Source organism: Triticum aestivum, chromosome 4A, assembly GCF_018294505.1.
Source record: "Triticum aestivum cultivar Chinese Spring chromosome 4A, IWGSC CS RefSeq v2.1, whole genome shotgun sequence".
Classification (NCBI taxonomy): domain Eukaryota; kingdom Viridiplantae; phylum Streptophyta; class Magnoliopsida; order Poales; family Poaceae; genus Triticum; species Triticum aestivum.
Genome location: NC_057803.1, coordinates 586,632,252 through 586,655,603, shown reverse-complemented (window position 1 = coordinate 586,655,603; position 23,352 = coordinate 586,632,252).

Here is a 23,352-nt window from a genome sequence, read left to right as displayed (position 1 = left end):
CAAGCGTTGTGCTGTTTGGGAGCAGCTCCGTCAGTTGGCGTCAGTTGAGCGGGCAACTAGGTCAAACTCATTAGCCGCGAAGGAGTGGATTCATTCAAATAGATGCTGGGAAGGTGGACATCACTGGGTCAGGCCCGAGCTACTTGGGGATGATGCATCCCGAGGGGCGGCCCCAACAAAGTAAGCTAACAATGTCGGTGTTCTGGGAACGGGGGTCCCCAGACTTGCCTGCCTGTGGCCTGCGGCGTGGCCCAAGTGGGGGCCCAGCGTGGCCCATCTTCATCAACACAAGACTCAAGACCCTCGCGAGGGGCCAAGCCTCGCGAGGCAGACGACACGGCGCATACTCAGGCGCAGCCTCATCAGGCTGGCTCGCGAGGAGGCGGAGACATCAAGGCAGGGTACCCCGCGAGGTGCCCATGACGTAAGCCATGATGACTCAGGGCACCAGGCGGGTGCCAGCGCGCGCAGCGTCCTTCTTTCCTCTTTGGTGCAAAGGGGACAAGCGCAGCCGCGGAGTACCGAGGCATCAGGCAAAGGTTGCCACTTCGGTGCAACGAGACCAGGACCAGGCGGACTACGAGACGGAGGTCACCATGGAGCCCAGCGCGGCGTCATCACCAGAGCCTTTGGCAGGCGAAGACTACTTTTGTCAGGATAGATGTACTAGATGTACCCCTTCAAATTAGCCCGCCATTGTTGGATCCCTTCCCGCTCAATATTTGGGGAGAGGACCAGGGCCTCTATAAATAGGACAAGCCACCCACATAGCAAGGGGTTTGGTCGGCTCTTGGTCATCGACGAGAGTGAGAGAGAGAGAGCGAGAAAGGTGACTGAACCTCCTAGCAGTTCATCACCCCAGCCAAGAACAGACCCTCGCGAGGTCGTTCGTCCTTGTATTATTCATCATCACCAGCCCCAGGAGGCAATCCACAAACCACACACTGGAGTAGGGTATTACACCACATCGGTGGCCCGAACCAGTATAAATCTTGTGTCTCTTGTGCAGTTTCTTTAGTAGTTTAGTTCCTTGTAAGACGGAATGGTTGAAGGCGTAATCTCCGCACGCACCCCAGTGTTCGAACCTTAAGGGTCTGCCGGAACCTAAAATCCGACATTTGGCGCGCCAGGTAGGGGTGTGCCGGAATTCGTCTTCCACCACTCCTCTCTCCTCCGACCGCGGCATCCATGTCAGACGCTCGTCGGGCCCGCGCTGAGCGCCGGGCCGCCATCGCTTCTCGCGTCGCCCAGACGGCCCCCATCGGTGGGCGTCCTCGTCGTTCCTCGTCGCCCGCCGTCAACGCCGCCACCGGCCCGGCGGGGGGCGAGCAGCAAGCATCGTCTCAGCAGCCGTACGTGCGCCAAGACGGCCGCACCGCCACTCCGTTGCTTGCACCAGCTGGCTCATCGTCCCGCGCGCTCCGCGCACCCTTGGAGGCTCGAGCTGCGCTCATCGCGGCGAACGAGCTCCTGCGCTACCGCCCCGCCGACGACGTCTACGAGGAGTGGCTCGACCGTGTCGCCGAGCTCGTCCGCGCCGCAGGGGGCTCTCCTGCGCCGCACTCCGCTCCACGCGGGCAATGAAGCTCCTGGGGCGTACCAGCCGCCTCCTCTCCAAGAAGACGCCGTGGCTCCAAGGCGCATGGCCCCTGGGCGGAACCCGCTCCGCCAGGTGTCAGCGCAGCAAGAACGGAGCTGCCAAGAAGTTCCACGCCCGCAGGGGGCTGCCCGGGCGCTCCCTGCTCCAGCTCCAGCACGCGAAGACCCCGCTCTGCTCCTAGCTGCAGCGCGCGGGGACCCTCAAGGCCAAGATCTTCACCAACCGAAGCCTTTCGTGGCCACCGTGGGCTGCCTCGCCTACACCCCCGAACTGCGCAGCGTCGCGTGGCCCGGCAAGTTCAAGCCGGACCTGCCTCCCCGCTATGACGGCACAACTGATCCCGCAGAGTTCCTCCAGCTCTATGAGCTGGGCATCGAGGCTGCTGGCGGGGACGAGAAGGTCATGGCGAACTGGTTCCCCATGGCGCTGAAGGAAGGAGCACGCACCTGGCTCCTGAACCTGGCTCCAGGAACGATCTCCTCCTGGGACCAGATGCGCACCCGCTTCATCGCCAACTTCCAAGGTACTCGCGACCGGCCGCCCGCCGTGAGCGACATGCGCCGCATCAAGCAACAACCCGGAGAGACCCTGCAGAAGTACATTCAGCGCTTCAACAGCGCACGCCTCAAGATCCCCAGGTTGTCCGAGGAGGCCATCATCTCGGCCTTCTTCAATGGCGTGCGCGACGTCAAGATGAAGGAGGAGCTGGCGATGCATGAAGACCTCTGCACCTCCCTGGAGCTGTTCAACTTGGCGAACAGGTGTGCCAGGGCTGAGGAGGGACGCCTCTCCCTCCTCGAGCTGCCTGCCGCAGACCCAGAAGAGAAGAAGCCCAAGGCCAAGGACGTGAAGCGCAAGGGGGCTGCCGTGCTCATAGCCGAACCAGACACCAAGCGCGGCAAGGATCTGCCCGACTCCTCCAGGGGGAGCCGGTACTGTGTGTACCACGACCTCCACACCCACAACACCAACGAATGTCAAGAACTCCGCGCCGTGCAAGAAGGAAGGATCGGCCGTCGCCCTGACCGTGCTGACCGGGGCTACGGCCGAGGAGGAGGAAGAAACCCAGGACGCTGGGAAGACCGCGGCCCGCACCAGGGGTGGCGCGACCAACCTCGCGAGGACCGCTGGCGGGACCTGCCTCGCGAGGAGGACTGGAGAGATCAGCCTCATGAGGATTGCCCTCACGGCAACGCATACCTACCTCCTCTGCCGCCTCCACCAAGAAGGAATGAAGACCACCATCAAGACGAGGGGGCTGGGGACTTCCAGGAGCCGCGCGCAATCGCCTACATCCTGGGCGGAGCTCAAGCCCCAGCCTCCCAACGCATCTTCAAGCAGTTCGCCCGCGAAGTGAATGCAGTTCTCCCCAAGCTCGAAGCAACGCGCCCCCTCAGGTGGTTGGCGTGCGCCATCACGTTCAGCTCAGCAGATCAGCTCAAGTGCTCGAACACAGCCGGAGTCCTCCCAATGCTTTGCTCCCCAGTCATCAGCAACGTGCTGGTCACCAAGACCCTCATCGACAGAGGGGCAGGGCTCAACGTCCTGTCCGTGGAGACCTTCAACAACCTCCAAGTGCCCTATGACCAGCTTCATCCAACCAAGCCTTTCTCCGGAGTCACCGACGATTCCACAGTCCCGATCGGGCAGGTCCGCCTCCCTGTCACCTTCGGGGCCTGCAGCAACTACCGCACCGAGATCATCGACTTCGACGTCGCCGACATCCGCCTACCGTAGAACGCCATCCTCGGGTAACCAGCACTGGCCAAGTTCATGGCCGTGACTCACCACGGCTACAACGTCCTCAAGATGCCAGGAAGTGGCGGCGTCATCACGGTGCCCTGTGAAGAGGGAGATGCAGTGTGCTCCCTGGAGCGAGCCTTTCAGGCCACGTCACTAGAAGACCCAGATCGCGGAAGCAGGAGGCTTCCCGAGACCACCCCCAAGAAGAAGAAGATGTCGCCAGGCTCAGCCCCTCAGGAGGCAGGCCCCTCAGGGCCCGTGTCTGCCTGGGAGGACCCTCCTTCCATCGCATAGGAAAGCGCGCCCGGCGCCCTCCTCTGGCAGGGCTCGGGGGCTCTCACCTGGAGGGCCACCGACCTAGCCAGGGTCACGAGGGAGCCGCTTGGGCACCACGTGGAGGCGTGCTTCGAAGCACGTTTCCCTCGGGAAGGAGCCAGGCGGGGAAGGCCAGACCAGCACGAGTTTGTCAGCAGGGCCATTCAAGAACTACAGTAGTCAAGGATCATGAGAGGTTGCCGTCGTTCACCAGCTATGGCCCCACATCCAGGCAAGGATGGTGGGTTGCGCGTCTGCGTCGACATACCAGGGCTCAATCAGATCGCCACAACGGAGTGCCTCTGGCCCTCGCAAGTGGGGCGCTGCGGAGGTCCACCCCACAGCCGTGTTCGCATGCCTTACGGCCTGCCGAGCGTGGCTGCGGCGTGCCAGCGCCTCATGAGGGGCATCGTGGAGGATCAGGAAGACAGGCGTTCCGCGGCTCTGGCGGAGATGAAGACAGCTCGCGAGGAGTCACCAGTGCCTCCGGAGCCTCCCAAGGCCCCGGGGCCTGGGGGCTCATGAGGATCGGCTTCCGCAACCCACCGAGCCAACTGCACCAACGCCACTTCGCCGACGACATCCTCAGGTGACATCTTCCAAGTTCCATTCCTAGCTAGGAGCGCCCTCCCAGGGTTGCATCACTCCCAGGCCGCGTGGGTCCGTCCCTGCGGCATGTATCTGCTTTTATATTTCGGTCGTTAGTTTGCTTTGTTGGGGGCGCCCCTCGGGCTGCATCATCCCCAAGCCGCTGGGGCTAGGCCCAGCGGCGTGTGTCTTCATCGCGTTTATTTCCAACCATGCATTCGCCTATCACGCTTGATTGCTTGATGCCCGTCCGCGGCAACCCTTCTTCTCCATGTCGACTACTTGCACGTTAAAGGGGGGGTGCCTGAACATCGCGACTCAGGGCTCTTACTGGCTCTCCTGCCCTCACCCTCTGGCCTTGTCCACGGCATCGCGACCTGGCATACCAGCGACGGCTGAGACAAGCTCGAGGGCCGGGACCCAAGGACGTAGAGTACCGGCATCTAACCAAATTTTGCAGGGACACATCTCAAGATATGGCCCAGTGTCGGGCGCAACCCGCCCAGAGGTAGGGCCTCGTGAGTCCCGCGCTGGCTCACGGGTGCCCAGATACACCTCACCTTGCTCTACCATGCCAGCCACGTGTCAGGGCGGGGCTGTATACGCCTCGGGGGCTCCTCCCAGAGGGGAGCCCCCTCCCACGTACCAGTGGAAGCACCATGCTCCATGCTGGCTGACGACACTGCCGAGGAGCGGCTATGCCCGTACACATACGGAAGCGCTATGCTCCGCGCTGGTGATAAACAACTGAGGGTGGCTTCCGGGCTGCATTGACCTCAGGGAGCCCAGAGCTCAGTGGCTGGCCCCATCGCAACGCCTCCTCTCGGGAGTGCCGCGCGAGGGGGCTGGGCACGGGGGCTATGGCTGGGTCACGCCCAGACGTATGCCGCCCAGCCAGGCCCCTCGGGCCTAGTTCGCCGCGCGTCTCTCCCCGAGCAGAGCCAAGGTATGAAGGCCGTTTGCGTGTCAAGGGGGACCCCTGGGCATCGCGACCCAGGGGCCTAACTGGTCCTGTAGCCCCTCACTCCTTAGTTCCGAAAGGCTATGCTGGGTGAGGTACGCGGGGAGCCGGGCTCTGCAGACGTAGAACGGTAGCCACGCTTACATCTCGCCTCATCACCCGCTGTTCGTGCGTCAAGGGGGACTCCTGAGCATCACGACTCAGGAGCCTAACTGGCTCCGTAGCCCCTCACTCCTTAGTTCCGAAAGGCTATGCTGGGTGAGGTACGCGCGGAGTTGGGCTCTGCAGACGTAGAACGGAAGATACACCTACATCACGCTTCCCTACTTGTTGTTCCTGCGCCAAGGGGGACTCCTGAGCATCGCGACTCGGGAGCCTAACTTGTCACGTGGCCCCTCACTCCTTTGGTCCCGTCCTGGTTTCTGGTCGGGGCTAATGCTGGGTGAGGCATGCGCGGGGCTGGGCTCTGCCGGCGTAGAACACAAGCAAGTAGGGAAGAAAAGCATAAAATCCAAGGAATTTAAAAGCAAATATTACAATCCATACTGCCGCCGTAGTACCAAACGCAAGTTTAAATGCCTCCCCGAGGCGTGATGCATGTGCAGGAACTGAAAGAAGAGCAGGGATGGAGCGGAGTCACTTGTCGGCGGTGGCTTCGCCTCATGGAACGCCAGGGTCGGCAGTGCCTTGCTTCAGCCTGGTGCTGAAGGCCCGGAACTTCTCCAGCAACGCCTCCGCGCGCCCCTTCACGGCTTCGATAGCAGCGGCAGCACCCTCGCCGCTCACCGGTTCTAGCAGGCCGTCGAGATCGGCGTTGGGATCGCGGAGGTAGATGTGGGCGAAGACCCGCGTCAGCGCAGCAGAGGACAGCACGTGTGCCTCGGCCTCGGCCGCCGGGCCGATGCCAAGGGCGACATCCCCATGAGCCTTAACCAGGAAGGGAAGCAGCTTGGCGGGGCCGTCCTCGTCACCAGCTAGCGGGCTGTCCAGGCCGCTCTCGTAAAGCATCTTCAGCGAGGCGCGGGCGTCCTTCTCCATGTCTGCGAAGGCCACGCGATCCTCGACGAGGACCTGAGCCTTGGCGTCTAGCTCGGCCTTCGTCACCCCCAGCTCCTTCAACGCGCCAAGGTGGTCGCGACGCTTCTTGAGCTTGGCCTCCAGGTCCTCGAGCGCCGCCTCACGTGCCTTTGCCCCCTTCTCCTGCTCCTGGCGAAGATGAACCTCCTCCGCGAGCTGGCCCCGCAAGCCTTGCAGCTCGTCCTTCAGCGCCTTGCAGCGATCGCGGACTTTGACCACTTCCCCCAGGGCTGCGTCACGAGCAGCCTTTGCCTCGAAGACGGCCCGCCTCTCCTCGTCACAGGCCGTCGTGGCCTGAACCAGCGCCGCCCAGATCGAAGCGTCAGAGCGAATCCACCCCCGAAGCCAGTTCCAGGCGCCCGGCCACCAAGCGAGGGTCGGCGCCAAGAAGATCCTGCCGCAGCTGGTCCAGCTCAGCAACGGCATGCTCCAGGATGGAAGAAGAACGTGGAGGAACATCGGTGCACTCCAAGACAACAGGAGGAGCTGAGGAAGCAACGGTCAGGAGAACGAGAGGAGAAGGTAGCGGTGGCGAGGCCACCGTGTCCCGAGGCAGAGTCCGCTGCGTTTCCACGGCCGTAGCAGCAGCACCAGACAAGGGCACTTCAGGAGTTGCTTGGGCCATGGGGGCTGAGCTCGCCCCCGCCAGCATGGCCAGACCTCCTGAGGGCGACCGAACAGGAGAAGCCCGCGCGCCGCGGTCACCCCCCTCCGCAGGCGGAGGTGCTGCCACGGATGGAGCCTCAGGAGCCCGCTTCGGCTTCTTCGCCATGGGCGCCCGCCTACTCAAGAGAAGCAATCATTAAGCCTCGTCGGCGGAACGAGAAACAAAAGAACAGGGATCAAGCGCTTATGGGTCGTTGCCGGTGAGCTCGGGCAGCTTCTGGCCCAACTTGAAGCCTGACAGCCGGCTGGAAGGGTCGACCTTGGAAGCAGAAGGCGCGACTGCGGGCTGCCTCGGAGTAGGGGCAGGCCCGCGGGGGATCAGCCCAGTCCTGTCCTTCTTCGGGATCGAGGGAGAGCTCCCGCTACCCAGCACGTCATCATCATCATCATCATCGCTCGGCGAGAGGCGGAGGGTACGGGGCGAGCGCCGGGGGAGGGGAGCCCTCGACTCCCCGTCGGTCGCCCCAGAGTCGGGCCCCTCTCCCCGCTCCTCTTTGCCCTCCTCCTTGCTGGAGTCGCCGGAGGGCACGTCCACCGGTCCTCCAGAAGACGCCACGGGCACGAGCCCGTCCCCGTTGAAAACGGGCATGGACTTCACCACCTGCTTCCAGTCTTCACGAAGGAACAAGGGCTTGGGAGCGCCCTCCAACGTTGCCACCACGCCCCCGACCAGAGATTGAAGAACCGCGTCCACAGCCTCTTCGTCCACAGCCTCGGGGCTCAGATGAGGCCTCCACATTGGAGGAGAGTACCGCCGGAGTGGAGCCAGCTGCTGCTCCAGGAACTCCCTCAGCAGTGACGCACCAGTCAACTTCGCCGTCACCATGCAGGCCGGCCTCAAGTCCGTGTCCATCTTCTCCAACACCGGTCTCGCGCGGGGATCCGTGAGCTCCGCTCGGCACCAGTCACCGGCGCTCACGGCCTGCTCCGTGGGCAAGATCAGCCGAGGGTGGACGCGCCCGGCGTCAACCAAGACCCACTTGCTCTGGAAGCCATCAGCCCTCTTCCCGGGACTCGAGATGGCAATGGTGCTGCCATGCGCAATGAAGCTCGCGCACGCGGAAGGAGAACTGCCAGAGGTCCGGAGGTAGAAGTAGTGGCGCAGCAAGGCCACCGAGGGCTGCACCCCTGCGTGGGCCTCGCAGTAGTAAGCGAAGATCGCCAAGAGAAAGACAGAGTTGGGGTGGAGATGCAGAGCCTGCAAGTTGTAATGGCGGAGGACAGAGAAGAAGAACTCAGAGAAGGGAGGCACCAAGCCTGCTGCAATGGAGCTTACAAAGAGAGGGTAAAAGGTGCTCCCTCGACCTTCAGGGGTGGCGGAGCCGACCTTGAACACCTCCATCCCGTCGAGGCCCTGCGCTGCCGCCATCCGGCGCAGCCGGGCAAGGCTAGCCTTGGACACAGTCGGTGGGTCCAGAGCAGGGGAATACCAAGCTTCGGCCGGAGGCTGGCGAGGTGCCATGGCTTCCTAGGTCGCGCAACCGGAGTAGATCTGGAAGTTTGGAGGAAGAAAGGGGAGGCACAAGAAAGGGGATCTGAGTAGCAACCGGAGAAAGAAAGGGCGAGGTCTGGGCAGATGCCGCTCCCTTATCAACCCGCGTAGTTGCTAAGGCACCCACGTCCAGTCAACTGCCACGCAGCATGCAAGGCCGCAGGCTGTTAGGGCCCACGGCGCTTCGCCCTTGCCCTTTCGCCTCTCGGCACGGCCAAGTCCAGGCGCGCCTTGGGCCCGGGTGCTACTGTCGGCGTTCTGGGAATGGGGGTCCCCAGACTTGCCTGCCTGCGGCCTGCGGCGTGGCTCACGTGGGGGCCCAGCGCGGCCCATCTTCATCAACACAAGACTCAAGACCCTCGCGGAGGGGCCAAGCCTTGCGAGGCGGACGACACGGCGCATCCTCAGGTGCAGCCTCATCAGGCTGGCTCACGAGGAGGCGGAGACATCAAGGCAGGGTACCTCGCGAGGTTCCCATGACGTAAGCCATGACGACTCAGGGCACCAGGCGGGTGCCAGCGCGCGCAGCGTCCTTCTTTCCTCTTTGGTGCAAAGGGGACAAGCGTAGCCGCGGAGTACCGAGGCATCAGGCAAAGGTTGCCACTTCGGTGCAACGAGACCAGGACCAGGCGGACTACGAGACGGAGGTCACCATGGAGCCCAGCGCGGCGTCATCATCAGAGCCTTTGGCAGGCGAAGACTGCTTTTGTCAGGATAGATGTACTAGATGTCCCCCTTCAAATTAGCCCGCCATTGTTGGATCCCTTCCCGCTCAATATTTGGGGAGAGGACCAGGGCCTCTATAAATAGGACTAGCCACCCACATAGCAAGGGGTTCGGTCGGCTCTTGGTCATCGACGAGAGTGAGAGTGAGAGAGAGAGAGAGAGAGAGAGAGAGAGAGAGAAAGGTGACTGAACCTCCTAGCAGTTCATCACCCCAGCCAAGAACAGACCCTCGTCAGGTCGTTCATCCTTGTATTGTTCATCATCACTAGCCCCAGGAGGCAATCCACAAACCACACACTGGAGTAGGGTATTACACCACATCGGTGGCCCGAACCAGTATAAATCTTGTGTCTCTTGCGTAGTTTCTTTAGTAGTTTAGTTCCTTGTGAGACGGAGAGGTTGAAGGCGTAATCTCCGCGCGCACCCCAGTGTTCAAACCTTAAGGGTCTGCCGGAACCCGAAATCCGACAAACAACATGAAATAAAAGGGATACATGCCGCAGGGATGGACCCACGCGGCCTGGGAATAATGCATCCTTGGGGTGCTCCCAGCTGGAAGTAAAACTTGAAAGATGTCACCTGATGATGTTGAGGACGAAGGAGTGTTGGTGTAGCAGACTCGGTGGGTTGCGGAAGCCGATCCTCACAAGACCCCAGGCCCAGGGGCCTCGGGAGGCTCCGGAGGCGCTGGTGGTTCCTTGCGGACCATCTCCATCTCCGCCAGGGCTGTGGAACGCCTGGCCTCTTGAGCCTCCATGATGCCTCTCGTGAGGCGCTGGTACGTGGCAGCCGCGTTCGGCAAGCCGTAAGGCATGCGAACGTAGCTGTGGGGTGGACCTTCGCAGCGCCCCAGTCGCGAGGGCCAGAGGCGCTCCAGAGAGGCGACTCGATTGAGCCCTAGTATGTCGATGCAGACGCGCAGCCCACCATCCTCTCCTGGATGGGGAGCTAGAGCTGGTAGGCGGCGGCCGCCTCTCATGACTCTTGACTCCTGTAGCTCCTGAATGGCCTTGCTGACAAACTCTTGAGGGTCTGGCTCTCCTTGCTTTACTCCTTCCTGAGGGAAACGTGCTTCGAAACACACCTCCATGTGGTGCCCAAGCGCCTCCCTCGTGACCTTAGCCAGGTCGATGGCCCTCCAGGGGAGAGCCCCCGAGCCCTGCCTGAGGAGGGCGCCGGGCGCGCTTTCCTATGCGACGGAAGGAGGTTCCCCCTGGGCAGGCGCAGGCCCTGAGGGGCCTGCCTCCTGAGGGGCCAGGCCGGATGATGTCTTCTTCTTGGGGGCGGTCTCGAGAAGCCTCCTGCTTCCGCGATCCGGGTCTTCCAGTGACGCGGCCTGAAAGGCTCGTTCCAGGGAACACACCGCGTCCTTCTCTTCAGAGGGCACCGTGATGACTCTGCCACTTCCTGGCATCTTGAGGACATTGTAGCCGTGGTGAGTTACGGCCATGAACTTGCCCAGTGCTGGGTACCCAAGGATGGCGTTGTACGGCAGGCGAATGTGAGCGACGTCGAAGTCAATGAGCTCAGTGCGATAGTTGTCGCGTGTCCCGAAGGTGACTAGGAGGCGGACCTGCCCAATCGGTACCGTGGAGCCGTCGGTGACTCCGGAGAAATGCTTGGTCGGCTGAAGCTAGTTGTAGGGCACTTGGAGATTGTTGAATGTTTCCATGAAGAGGACGTTGAGCCCTGCCCCGCCGTCGATGAGGGTCCTGGTGACCACCACGTTGCTGATGATTCCGGAACAAAGCATCGGGAGGACTCTGGCTATAGCTGCACACTTGAGCTGATCTGCTGAGCTGAACATGATGGCGCACGCCGACCACCTGAGAGGGCGCGTGGCTTCCAGCTTGGGGAGGACTGCATTTACTTCGCGGGCGAACTTCTTGAAGATGCGTTGAGAGGCTGGGGCTTGAGCCCCGCCCAGGATGCAGGCGACTGCGCGCGGCTCTTGGAAGCCCCTAGCCCCCTCGTCCTGATGGCGGTCCTCGTTTCTCCTTGGCTGCGGCGGCAGCAGAGGGAGGCCTGCGTTGCCTTGCAGGCGATCCTCGCGAGGCTGATCCCTCCAGTCTCCCTCGCGAGGCGGATCTTGCCAGCGATCCTCGCGAGGTTGATCGCGCCACCCTTGGCGCGGGCCGTGGTCTTCCCAGCGTCCTGTGTTCCTTCCTCCTCCTTGACCGTAGCCCCGGTCACGGCGGTCGGGGCGACGGCCGATCCTTCCTTCTCACATGGCTCGGAGCTCTTGACATTCGTTGGTGTTGTGGGTGTGGAGGTCGTGGTACACACAGTACCGACTGCCCTTGGGAGGTTCAGGATAGATCTCTGCCCCGCTTGGTGTCTGGTTCTGCTGCGAGCACGGCAGCCCCCTTGAGCTTCACATCCTTGGCCTTGGGCTTCTTCTCTTCTGGGTCTGCAGCAGGCAGCTCGAGGAGGGAGAGACGCCCTTCCTCAGCCCTGGCGCACTTGGTTGCCAAGTTGAACAGCTCCAAGGAAGTGCATAGGTCTTCATGCATCGCCAGCTCCTCCTTCATCTTGACATCGTGCACGCCGTCGGAGAAGGCTGAGATGATGGCCTCCTCGGTCACCAAGGGAATCTTGAGGCGTGCATTGTTGAAGCGCTGGATGTACTTCTGCAGGGTCTCTCCGGTTTGTTGCTTGATGCGGCGCATGTTGCTCACGGCGGGTGGCCGGTCACGAGTACCTTGGAAGTTGGCGATGAAGCGGGTGCGCATCTCGTCCCAGGAGGAGATCGTGCCTGGGGCCAGGTTCAGGAGCCAGCTGCGGGCCCGTCCTTGAGCGCCATGGGAAACCAGTTCGCCATGACCTTCTCGTCTCCGTTGGCAGCTTCGATGCCCAGCTCATAGAGCTGGAGAAACTCCGGAGGCCGTGCCGTCGTAACGAGGAGGCAGGTCTAGCTTGAACTTGCCAGGCCACACGACGCTGCGTAGCTTGGCGGTGAATGCACGGCAGCCTGTTGTGGCCACGGGAGGCCTTGGGTGACGAAGAGCTTGGTCTTGCGCTGCAGCTGGGAGCAGCGCGGGGTCTTGACGCGCGGGAGTAGGAGCATGGTCGCGACGTGCTGGAGCAGGGAGCGCCCGGGCAGCTTCTTGCGGGCGAGGGACTTCTTGGCAGCTCTGCTCTTGCCGCGCTGGCACCTGACGGAGCGGGTTCCGCCCAGGGGCCACGCGCCTTGGAGCCATGGCGCCTTCATGAGGAGGAGGCGGCCGGGGCGCCGCCGAAGCTTCGTCGCCCGCGCGGGGCGGGGTGCGGTGCTGCGGAATGGACGGCGCAGGCGAGCCCCCTGCGGCGTGGACGAGCTCGGCGACACGGTCGAGCCATTCTTCGTAGATCTCATCGACGAGATGGTAGCGCAGGAGCTCGTTTGCCGCGATGAGCACAGCTCGAGCCTCCATGGGTGCGCGGAGCGCGCGGGACGAAGAATCAGCTGGGGTGAGCGAGGGAGTAGCGGTGCGGCCGTCTTGCCGCACGGACGGATGCTGAGACGACACTTGCTGCTCGTCCCCCGCCGGGCCGGTGGCGGCGTTGACGGCAGGTGACGGGGAACGGCGAGGATGCCCGCCGACAGGAAGTGAGAGCGGCCGGCGCTCGGCGCGGGCCCGACGAGCGTCAGACATGGACGCGATGGTCGGAGGAGAACGGGGTGGTGGGAGACGAATTCCGGTGCACCCCTACCTGGCATGCCAAATGTCAGATTTCGGGTTCCGGCAGACCCTTGAGGTTCGAACACTGGGGTGCATGCGGAGATTTCGCCTTCTACCTACCTGCACCCCTCCGCCTCGCTGAGATCTAAGCTATGGGAAGAACAACACAAGAGACACAGGGTTTATACTGGTTCGGGGCACCGTTGTGTTGTAACACCCTACTCCAGTGTGTGGTATGGTGGATTGCCTCTTGGGCTGATGATGATGAGCAATACAAGGAAGAACAGCCTCACGAGGGTCTGTTCTTGGCTGTGGGGATGAACTGCTAGGAGGAGTTCAGTCACCCTTCTCTCTCTCTCTCTCTGTGTGTGTGATGTTACTCGATCCGATTTTCCTCCTCCTACCCTGTGGGTGGCTAGTCCTATTTATAGGCAAAGGCCCTGGGCCTCTTCCCAAATATTGAGCGGGAAGGGCGCCAACAATTGGCCATTTCGAAGGGGAACATCTGGTACACTTATGCTGACTAAAGTTAGTCCTCGCCTGCCAAAGAGTCTGGTGGTGACGCTGGCTTGGGCTCCATAATGACTTCCTCCCTGCCGTTGGACTGGTCTTGGTCTCGTTGCACCAAAACGAGTGCCTTTGCTTGATGCTCTCGCTTGCGCTTGCTCCCTTTGCACCAAAGACAAAAGGAGGACAATGCGCGAGCTGCTGCCCGCCTGGCGCCCTTGGTCGTCATGGCTTGCATCACGGGCACCTCGTGGGGTACCCCGCCTTGATCTCTCCGCCTCCTCGCGAGCCAGCCTGATGTGGCCGTGCCTGAGGAAGCTCCGTGTCGTCCGCCCCGCGAGGCTTGGCCCCTCGCGAGGGTCTTGGGTCTGCATCGATGAAGCCGGGCCGTGCTGGGCCCCCTTTGAGCCACGCCGCAGGCCGCAAGCAGGCAAGTCTGGGGACCCCCATTCCCAGAACGCTGACAGCCGGGGCCCGAGGCCGGCCCGCCCCGGGCCGTGCCTCGCGCCGCCGCCCGAGGTCTGCGCCGCCCGCGTCCACTGTTCGCCACCGCTGCCAACCGCCGACCGCCGCCTCGCCTCCCCCCGCTCGCCGGCCGGACCCCGCCGCCGTCTACCACCGCCCGCGCCTTCTCTCGCCCACCGGACGAGCCTCGTCGTGCCGCCCTCGACCCTGCTCCGCCACCGCCTCCACGTCGCCGCCTCCATCCGCCTCCTCGTCGCCGGCCTCCGCCACCGTCGCCTCCGGCCGCCGCGCCGCTGGCCGGAGCTCGTCCCGCGCCGGATCCCGTCGGGTTAACGAGATCCACCCGCTCCACCAACCAAACATCGTGCCCACGTCCTGGATCTCTTCGTCCCGCATGTCTCCGTCCCGAGTCGACTTTCCGAAGGTTGATTTTCTTCTAAGTCCCAAGATCTGTGTTATTTTTAGGCCATGTTCATCGCATCATAACTCCTCATCCATAGCTCCGCTTTGCATGCATGATATATCAAATTGTTCATCTGGATGTACTGTTCATTTTGTTCCATTGTGCCATGCTTGTTTGAGTCCATCTTGATGCCCAAATTGTTGATGCAAGAGTGTTGGGTGCTGATTCTTATCTGATTTTGAGCATTTGTCATTTTTGCCATGATTATTGTGTGTTGCATATGGTCTTGAGCTCTACATGTGTTTTGGGCTTTGCCATGCCATCTTTACAGGGGTGTATTACATGTATTTTTGTGATCAATGTGGTGACTAGCACAAGCATGCAAAGTAGCCCTCGTGATATTGCTGATTTCAGAGACTTAGAATTTCACTGTCATTTTATTGCTATTATTTTTATGCCATGTATTCATGTTGCTATAGAGAGATCCATGCTTCTTTTGAGTATGTTCAGTAAGGACGTTTTTGACATATGGTTATGCTCTATCCATCCATGCTCCTGTTTGCATTTATGGAGTGCCCTAGCATGACTCAATCTTGCTCTACTTTTGCTATAAAACGTTCCTGGGAGATTGTTTACGTGTTAATCAATTTTGCCAAGGTTGTTGTAGTTGATCCATGCATGCTATGAGATTGTTCTTGCCATGGTTAGCTTCTTGATCATGTCTTCTTGCTGGTAGTATGCTTAGTTTGTCATGCAATGCCTTGTGTTGAGTGCATCGAGCTCGCAAACATGCCTTGATAATTCTGATTATGCCATGTCTAGTTTTCTGCTAAGTCTGAATCTGTTAACGAAACTTGCTATGTTTACATGGGTGCAATCATATCTTCTCATCCTTTTTGGCTTATGGTCAGTAAGGGAATTTTGTTATATGCTTTGAGTAGATTCATGACATGCCTTGTTTTGCTATGTTCTGTTCATGTAGCATGTTGATGTCTTGCTCTAAACATTGCTTCCTGATGTTAATTCCTGACATGTTATTATCTTTTGCACCTTTGCCATGCTTGTTCGAACATGCTATTGTCTGATTTAGCCGTAGCTCAGTGTTCATATTTTGTCAAGCATCTTGAGTAGATCACTGCCATGTGCTTTGTTGCTATGTTGGAGTGCAGTAGCTTAGTTTATTGTTGCATTCTGGATGGCAGCGTGCTGGTAATCGCATTGTGCCATTATTGTTTTGCTTGCCATTTGCAAACCGTGCATCTGATTCCGGTGATCTTTATATCGATTTCGACCGAAATCATCTCATCTTTCCAGCGGCACTCTTGGATTGCCAAGTTGAGGCCTGGTTCAATCTTTTCTTCCGTAGCACGCATATGCATTGCATATCACATCCCGCATATCATGCCATGTTTTGCATCATGTTGCTTGCGCATTGCATCGTGGTTGATTGTGGTTTCCTTTGCTTGTGTTATTGCCTTGGGTAGAGCTGGGAGACGAGTTCGTGATCGAGGAACCCGTTGAGTACATTTATGAGGATCAAGCTTTCGTCAACTCGGAGAACTTTGCAGGAAAGATGACCATACCCTCAAAATCACTTCTATCTTTCCTTGCTTGTTGCTCGCTCTTTTGCTATGCTGCGATACCTACCACTTGCTATATCATGCCTCCCATATTGCCATGTCAAGCCTCTAACCCACCTTTCCTAGCAAACCGTTGTTTGGCTATGTTACCGCTTTGCTCAGCCCCTCTTATAGCGTTACTAGTTGCAGGTGAAGATTGAAGTTTGTTCCATGTTGGAACATGGTTATTGATGGGATATCACAATATCTCTTATTTTAATTAATGCATCTATACACTAGGTAAAGGGTGGAAGGCTCGGCCTTATGCCTGGTGTTTTGTTCCACTCTTGCCTCCCTAGATTTCGTCATACCGGTCTTATGTTCCTTGATTTTGCGTTCCTTACCCGGTTGGGTTATAATGGGAACCCCTTGACAGTTCACTTTGAATAAAACTCCTCCGGCAAGGCCCAGCATTGGTTTTACATTTGCACTAACAACCTACCACCTTCCCTTGGGTTCTGCAGACTCAAGGGTCATCTTTATTTTAACCCCCCCCGGGCTAGTGCTTCTCTAAGTGTTTGTCCGAAACAGAGCCATTTGCGGCGCCACCTCAGGGAAACTTGAGGGCTGGTTTTAGTTGTACGTAGTGTTCATCCGGTGTTGCCCTGAGAACGAGATATGTGCAGCTCCTATCAGGATGTCGGTGCATCAGGCGGTCTTGCTGGTCTTGTTTTACCATTGTCGAAATGTCTTGTAACCGGGATTCCGAGTCTGATCGGGTCTTCCTGGGAGAAGGAATATACTTCATTGATCGTGAGAGCTTGTGGTGGGCTAAGGTGGGACACCCCTGCAGGGTTTTGAACTTTTGAAAGCCGTGCCTGCGGTTATGGGCAGATGGGAATTTGTTAATGTCCGGTTGTAGAAAAGTTGACACTTAACTTAATTAAAATGCATCATCCGCGTGTGTAGCCATGATGGTCTCTTTCCGGCAGAGTCCGGGAAGTGAACACAGTTCTTGTGTTATGTTTGATCGTAAGTAGTTTCAGGATCACTTCTTGATCACTTCTAGTTCACAACTGTGCTTTGCTCCTCTTCTCGCTCTCATTTGCGTAAGTTAGCCACCATATATGCTAGTGCTTGCTGCAGCTCCACCTCACTGCCTTTTCCTACCCATAAGCTTAAATAGTCTTGATCGCGAGGGTGTGAGATTGCTGAGTCCCCGTGATTCACAGATTACTTCCAAAACCAGTTGCAGGTGCCGTTGATACCAGTGCAGATGACGCAGCTGAGCTCAAGTGGGAGCTCGATGAAGATCTTGATCGTAGTCTTGTTTCGTTTCCAGTTGTTCAGTAGTGGAGCCTAGTCGGGGCGATCGGGGATCTTTTGCATTAGGGGTTGTCTTTCTTTATTTGGTTCCATAGTCGGACCTTGATTGTATTCTGGATGATGTAATGCTATGTTTATGTATTGTGTGAAGTGGCGATTGTAAGCCAACTCTTTATCCCTTTCATATTCAGTACATGGGATGTGTAAAGATTACCCCTCTTGCGACATGCCTACTATGCGGTTATGCCTCTAAGTCGTGCTTCGACACGTGGAAGATATAGCCGCGTCGTGGGTGTTACAAAGAGCCTCCCCAAAAACTCAATTGGAAGTTGGGAAGAGCTCGAAGATGCTTTTAGGGCTAATTTTCAAGGGACCTATGTCCGACCTCTAGATGCAGACGACCTCAGTCATATAATTCAATAGCCCGGAGAGTCACCCGAAAGCTTTGGAACAAATTCCTCACTAAGAAGAATCAAATTGTCGACTGCCCGGACACCGAAGCCTTAGCGGCTTTCAAACACAGTGTCCTGGACGAATGGCTCGCCAGACACCTCGGCCAGGAGAAACCGAGGACAATGGCAGCCCTAACAAGCCTTATGACCCGCTTTTGCGGGGGTGAAGATAGTTGGTTGGCCCGTAGCGGCACCAACAACCCAGGCACATCCGAAGTTAGGGATGGCAATGGAAAAGCATGATGCAATAAAAGCAAGCGTCAAAACAAGGAAGACAGCCCAGATAGCACAGCGGTAAACGTCGGATTCAGGAGCTCTCGACCCAGTCAACGGAAAAAGCCATTTAAAGGCTGCATAGATGGACCGTCCAGCCTAAACAAGATTCTAGACAGATTATGTCAGATTCATGGCACCTCCAACAAACCGGCAAACCACACCAACAGGGACTGCTGGGTCTTTAAGCAGGCCGGCAGGCTAAACGCCGACCACAAGGGGAGGGAGACGCCAAGCGAAGACGAGGATGAGCCTCGTCAACCGAACACTGGGGGACAGAAAAAATTCCCACCAGAGGTCAAAACAGTGAACATGATTCACGTAATGAAGAGGTGGAGCAAATGCACACTCCGAGACACATGCTCCATAGAGCCCGTCACCCCCAAGTTCAACCCCTGGTTGGCCTGCCCGATCACCTTTAATCGTAGGGATCACCCAACTAGTATCCGGCATGGAGGATCGGCCGCCTTGGTACTAGACCCAATAATTGACGGATACCATCTCACCAGAGTCCTTATGGACGGCGGCAGTAGTCTTAATCTGATATATCAGGACACAGTCCGCAAAATGGGGATAGACCCGACAAGAATCAGCCAAAGCAATACTACCTTTAAAGGAGTAACACTAGGCTCAGAGGCCTGTTGCATGGGCTCTTAAGTACTAGAGGTTGTATTCGGTTCTCCCGACAACTTCCGAAGTGAAAAGTTAACCTTTGACATCGCTCCATTCTGAAGCGGCTATCAAGTGCTACTCGGAAGAACGACCTTCGCTCGTTTTAATGCAATACCGCATTACTCTTACCTTAAGCTCAAGATGACCGGTCCACGTGGCATCATCACAGTTAGCGGAAACATAGAACGTTCCTTACGTGCGGAAGAACGTGCGGCGGCTTTAGTAGCCGAACACTGAACGCCCTCTCCAAGAAGAATAAATGATTGGTCGTCAAGACCGCGGACATGGCTAGATGAGTCCGGCGAATCACTAGCTATAACAGCTCAGATAAACTTAAAACCGGGTTGATGGATATACCCCTATAGGTGGTGCTAGGGGCTTCCCACACGTAAAAAGGACTATAGTTCAGCTTGATCTTATTTAGACTGAATTTTAATGGTTTATTGAGAATAACCAATTTTTCGCACGAAAACTTTCACCTGGGCCTTCCTCTCTTACAGATGATCATCGTGCTACACCCTTCCAGGATACGGCACAACGGAGACACAGGCGCAGACGTGTAGCAGGGCCCCGTTCAAAGGTTTCTTTTTAGATTAAGACCCTGTGTAAACCTTTTTTACTGTCTCCTGTTGCTTCACACCTTCGGGATACCTAACATAACCAAGAGGGATGCTGGCGTTATTGACATTTTGTCACGTCAGATTAATGCACGTACCTGGAAATTCAGGGCTTATTATCAAGGGCGTTACTCAGCCCAGTATACGTTGTAAAGACCGAATACCTTAGGGAGTGTTTGGCATCACGAGTTTGGCCTTATAGGCATCAGCTCCGAATCATGTCTTTGGTCAATAGTTGGGTTTTCCCGGCTCCCGTGTTTTGCTACCTTACGTTCCGCTCTATCAGCTAAGGTTGCACCGGGAGAACTACTGCAATTGTGCCCTGGTTCATCTGGATGAGCAGTTAGTAGAGAAAGCCGAAAACTGACTGTCATGATAAAGCGCGAGACTGGTCAACCACTCGAGGACTCAGCGGAATCTTTGTGATTCCTCTGCATTAACGAAGGACGGTTTCTCGGTCATGTACGTACGCGCACCGTATTCGGACAAGCACGGACGTACCAGGAGCTACATAGTAGCCCCACTGTCAAACTCCTATGGCTAAGTGAAAGTGTTAAAGCAATATAGTCCGATTGCCTTGTTCGCCGCGCTATCACACTGGTAGAAAAAGGGCCTATAGTCCCGGTTCGTAAGGGCCTTTAGTCCCGGTTCCTGAACCGGGACTAAAGTGTCGGTACTAATACCTCCCCCCTTTAGTCCCGGTTCAATCCAGAACCGGGACTAAAGCCCCTCCACGTGGGCAGTGCGCAGAGCCCAGTCAGTAGACCCTTTGGTCCCGGTTGGTGGCACCAACCGGGACCAATAGGCATCCACGCGTCAGCTTTTCTGTGGCTAGGGTTTTTGTTTTTTTTTTGAAAGGGGGGGTGGGGGTTTTGGGGGGTTAATTTAGATGTTTCATATATTGTGTTAGCTAGCTATAATTAATATAGAGAAGTGTCCTCTCTTATGTCCGTGCTTGGTCGACGCTACGTACTATACATACGTATAGAGAGGACTAGACACGCTGGCTAGCTAGTAAAGCAAACGAAGGAAACAGAAGATCGTCATGAACATATATGCATACAGAGAGAAGTGATATCGACCACCTCTCCTTCTCCGAGAGATTGGTCGAACAACAAGTTCTCGTATATCTATCTGACACTACCGGCTACATATATACAATAATTATCTCTTACAAATACAATCATACGGACTCAGGGTTCACATAGAATTCTCCGTCTTCAGGGATCACGTGGTCAAGAAAGAATGCCGCCAATTCCTCTTGAATTGCTCGCATGCGAGCTGGTGCTAGGAGTTCATCCCGCTTCCGAAACATCTAATTTGTAGAAGGGGGTCAATACATATATATATATATGAATGAATGAAACTCAACACAAATGATGGTAATAAAATAAAATTGTGAATATTGTTATTTACGTACTTCATATTGTTCGTTAGAGTACCCGCCCCGCTCACACGTCGTGTGGCGGATGGACTCGCAGATGTAGTATCCACAGAAATCATTCCCTTGTTCCTGCCACAACCACTTTACAAGAAATAGAGGTCAATCAAACTGATAAGCAAGAATGCTAAATTGTATTGATGAAACTAGCGCTTGAATCACTAGGAGATGCGCGGAACATGCTACTATAGTACTTACTTTCGGGTGTCTAAATTCCAGCTCCTTCGGCAGTCCCGGAACTTTTTTGGTGAATTTTCTCCAAACCCTGCCGGACAAAGAAAACAATTACTTGATATCAGGAAATGAACAAAGTTGCTGATATGGTGGATAATGATCGATTTAACTTACTTCTTGAGGATTTCAGTCATGTCTGCATAGTCCTGGGGATCTTTTCGTTTTGAGTCTAAGACGGTTACTAGTCCCTGCTCAAGCTTAATCTCTAGGAGAATATAGTGGAAACTGCACACGCATGCATAACTCATGAATTACATTACTATAACCTTGAGTAATATATAAGGGAAACCGAATACGCACAAGACAGTAACACTCACTTGAAGTTGTAAGGAAAGAGTATTATATCTTTGTTTTGATTTATTACGAACGATTGTAGCAAGTTGGCCTCGGTAGCTGCGGCATGAAGTTTAACCTGAATTGCATCTATGAGATATGTGTTAATGAACCCAATATCACCGACTTGTCTTTTCTTCAATTCGACGATCTTCAATCTGCATAATATAGTGAGGATGATTATAAATACATGCAATGAAAGAGCTAAGCTATATAGAGAAACTTAATGACAGAAGTAGTACTACTTACAGACAGTAGCAGGCGACCGTTGTTTTATCGAGGGCCAATTGATTGAAAAACTGATAGAACTCCTCAAATGGAACAGGCAACAGATCAATTCCAACGAGGTCATGCTCCTTTTTAACTTTCACATACAAAGTACTACTCCCCCCAGAGTCTCTGCAGATTTTCAAGTACCAATCATGCAATCTTCGCATCATCGTTGATAGAGATCTTTCATCTTTGACGAGAGGCTTCCCGTACTCGTATCTTTGCATCTGCATCTCCATGGGTTCATAATGTACTTCGTCGGGCAGGTAATCTGCAAGATTGCTATAACCGGGCACCATCCTCGGATCATTAGCGACGTTGTGGCTAGGCACCTTGAGCGGGGGGCATGATTGCTTCGCTTGTTTGCCGAGCTGGGCAATTTGTTTCCCAGCTCGTCGTTTTTTCAGCCTTTCATCACTGACAGTACTTCCCGACCGCTCCGCTTCGGCAAATTCCTTTCCAATAATGCGCTCATAGTTTCCTTTCGGCGGATCAGACTTTGGTGGTTTTGTCAGGGCAGCCAGAGTGCGCTTCACTTTCACCCCATCTACCTTCTCCTCCGGAGGTGGATGTTTCTTTGCTTTCACCCCTTCAAAGAATTTCCTCACTTCTTCTCGCGCGATCTCGGCGTTCTCCTCCTGGGTCCTCTCGTATGGTAACTTCTCTGGAGTCTTTAGAGAAGGACCGAATCTGTATGTCCTCCCGCCTCTGGTTGTACTGCTAGACGCCGACCGAGCAGACGAAGCGGTTGTCTTCTTTACTTGCTTAAGAGGCGGAGGTGAAGGACTACGACCCGCCGGAGCAGCTGGAGCGGCGGCAGGTCTCTTCTGCCCTTGCTGACGAGGCGGAGAAGGAGGAGGTTGGCTGCTCGGGCGCGTCGGCGCAGGCGGAGACGGAGGCGGAGTGCCGCCACGCGCCGGAGAAGGAGCCGGCCGAGGGCCCTGATCGTCACTCGCCGGAGGAGGAGGCGGTGGAGGAGGCGGAGTGCCCTGACTCGCCGGAGGAGGAGGAGGAGGCGGAGGCGTCCAGTTCGGAAGGTTGATGAGGTCCTTCCGCCATAGGCATGGAGTCTTCAGAGCAGACCCCAGCCGAGTCTCCCCTTCACCGGTAGGGTGGTCAAGCTGGAGGTCCTCAAATCCCTCCGTTATCTCATCCACCATCACCCTAGCATATCCTTCTGGAATCGGCATGCAGTGAAAAGTTGCGCCGGGTTCAGTAGGATAAACAGAGCCAACAGCCGCCTTGACCTTCAAATTCATCCATTGCGTCATAAGGTGGCAATTTTGAGACTCCGTTATAGCATCCACAGGATAGCTGGCAGGAGCCGTCAAGGCATGCTGCAGCTGAAGCAGCTCGGTGGAAGCCACGCTGCTTCTGCGCTGAGATGGCGGGGTAGCTTCGGGGGAGGCTTCGGCAGTACGTTTGCTGCGATTTGCTTCTCGTTCCTCTATCGCTTGTACCCTTGCGTGCAGCGCCTGCAGTTCGGTCTGCTGCACTTTTTTCCTCCTCTCATGGGATTTGTAACCGCCTACGTCCGGAAACCCAACCTTCCACGGAACGGAGCCTGGCGTGCCTCGTGTCCGTCCAGGGTGCTCAGGATTCCCGAGGGCCATTGTGAGCTCGTCGTGCTCTCTGTCTGGAAAGAACGTCCCTTCCTGCGCTGCGTCGATATAGTGCTTAAGCTTACTGACTGGTATGTCCATTTGTTCGTTCGTCCAAATGCATTTCCCTGTTTCAGGTCCAAGGTTCCGCCAGCCCCGAAGAACCAAGTCCGGCAACGGTCTGGCCAGTTATTTGTCTCTGGTTCGATCCCTTTATGAACCAGATCATTCTCAACCTTGGACCACTTAGGCCGGGCTACGAGGTAGCCACCTGACCCCGTGCGATGGTGAAGCTTCTTCTTCGCGGCATTTTGCTTGTTTGTCGCCGACATCTTCTTACTCTTTTCCGATGTCTTGTAGGCCACAAAT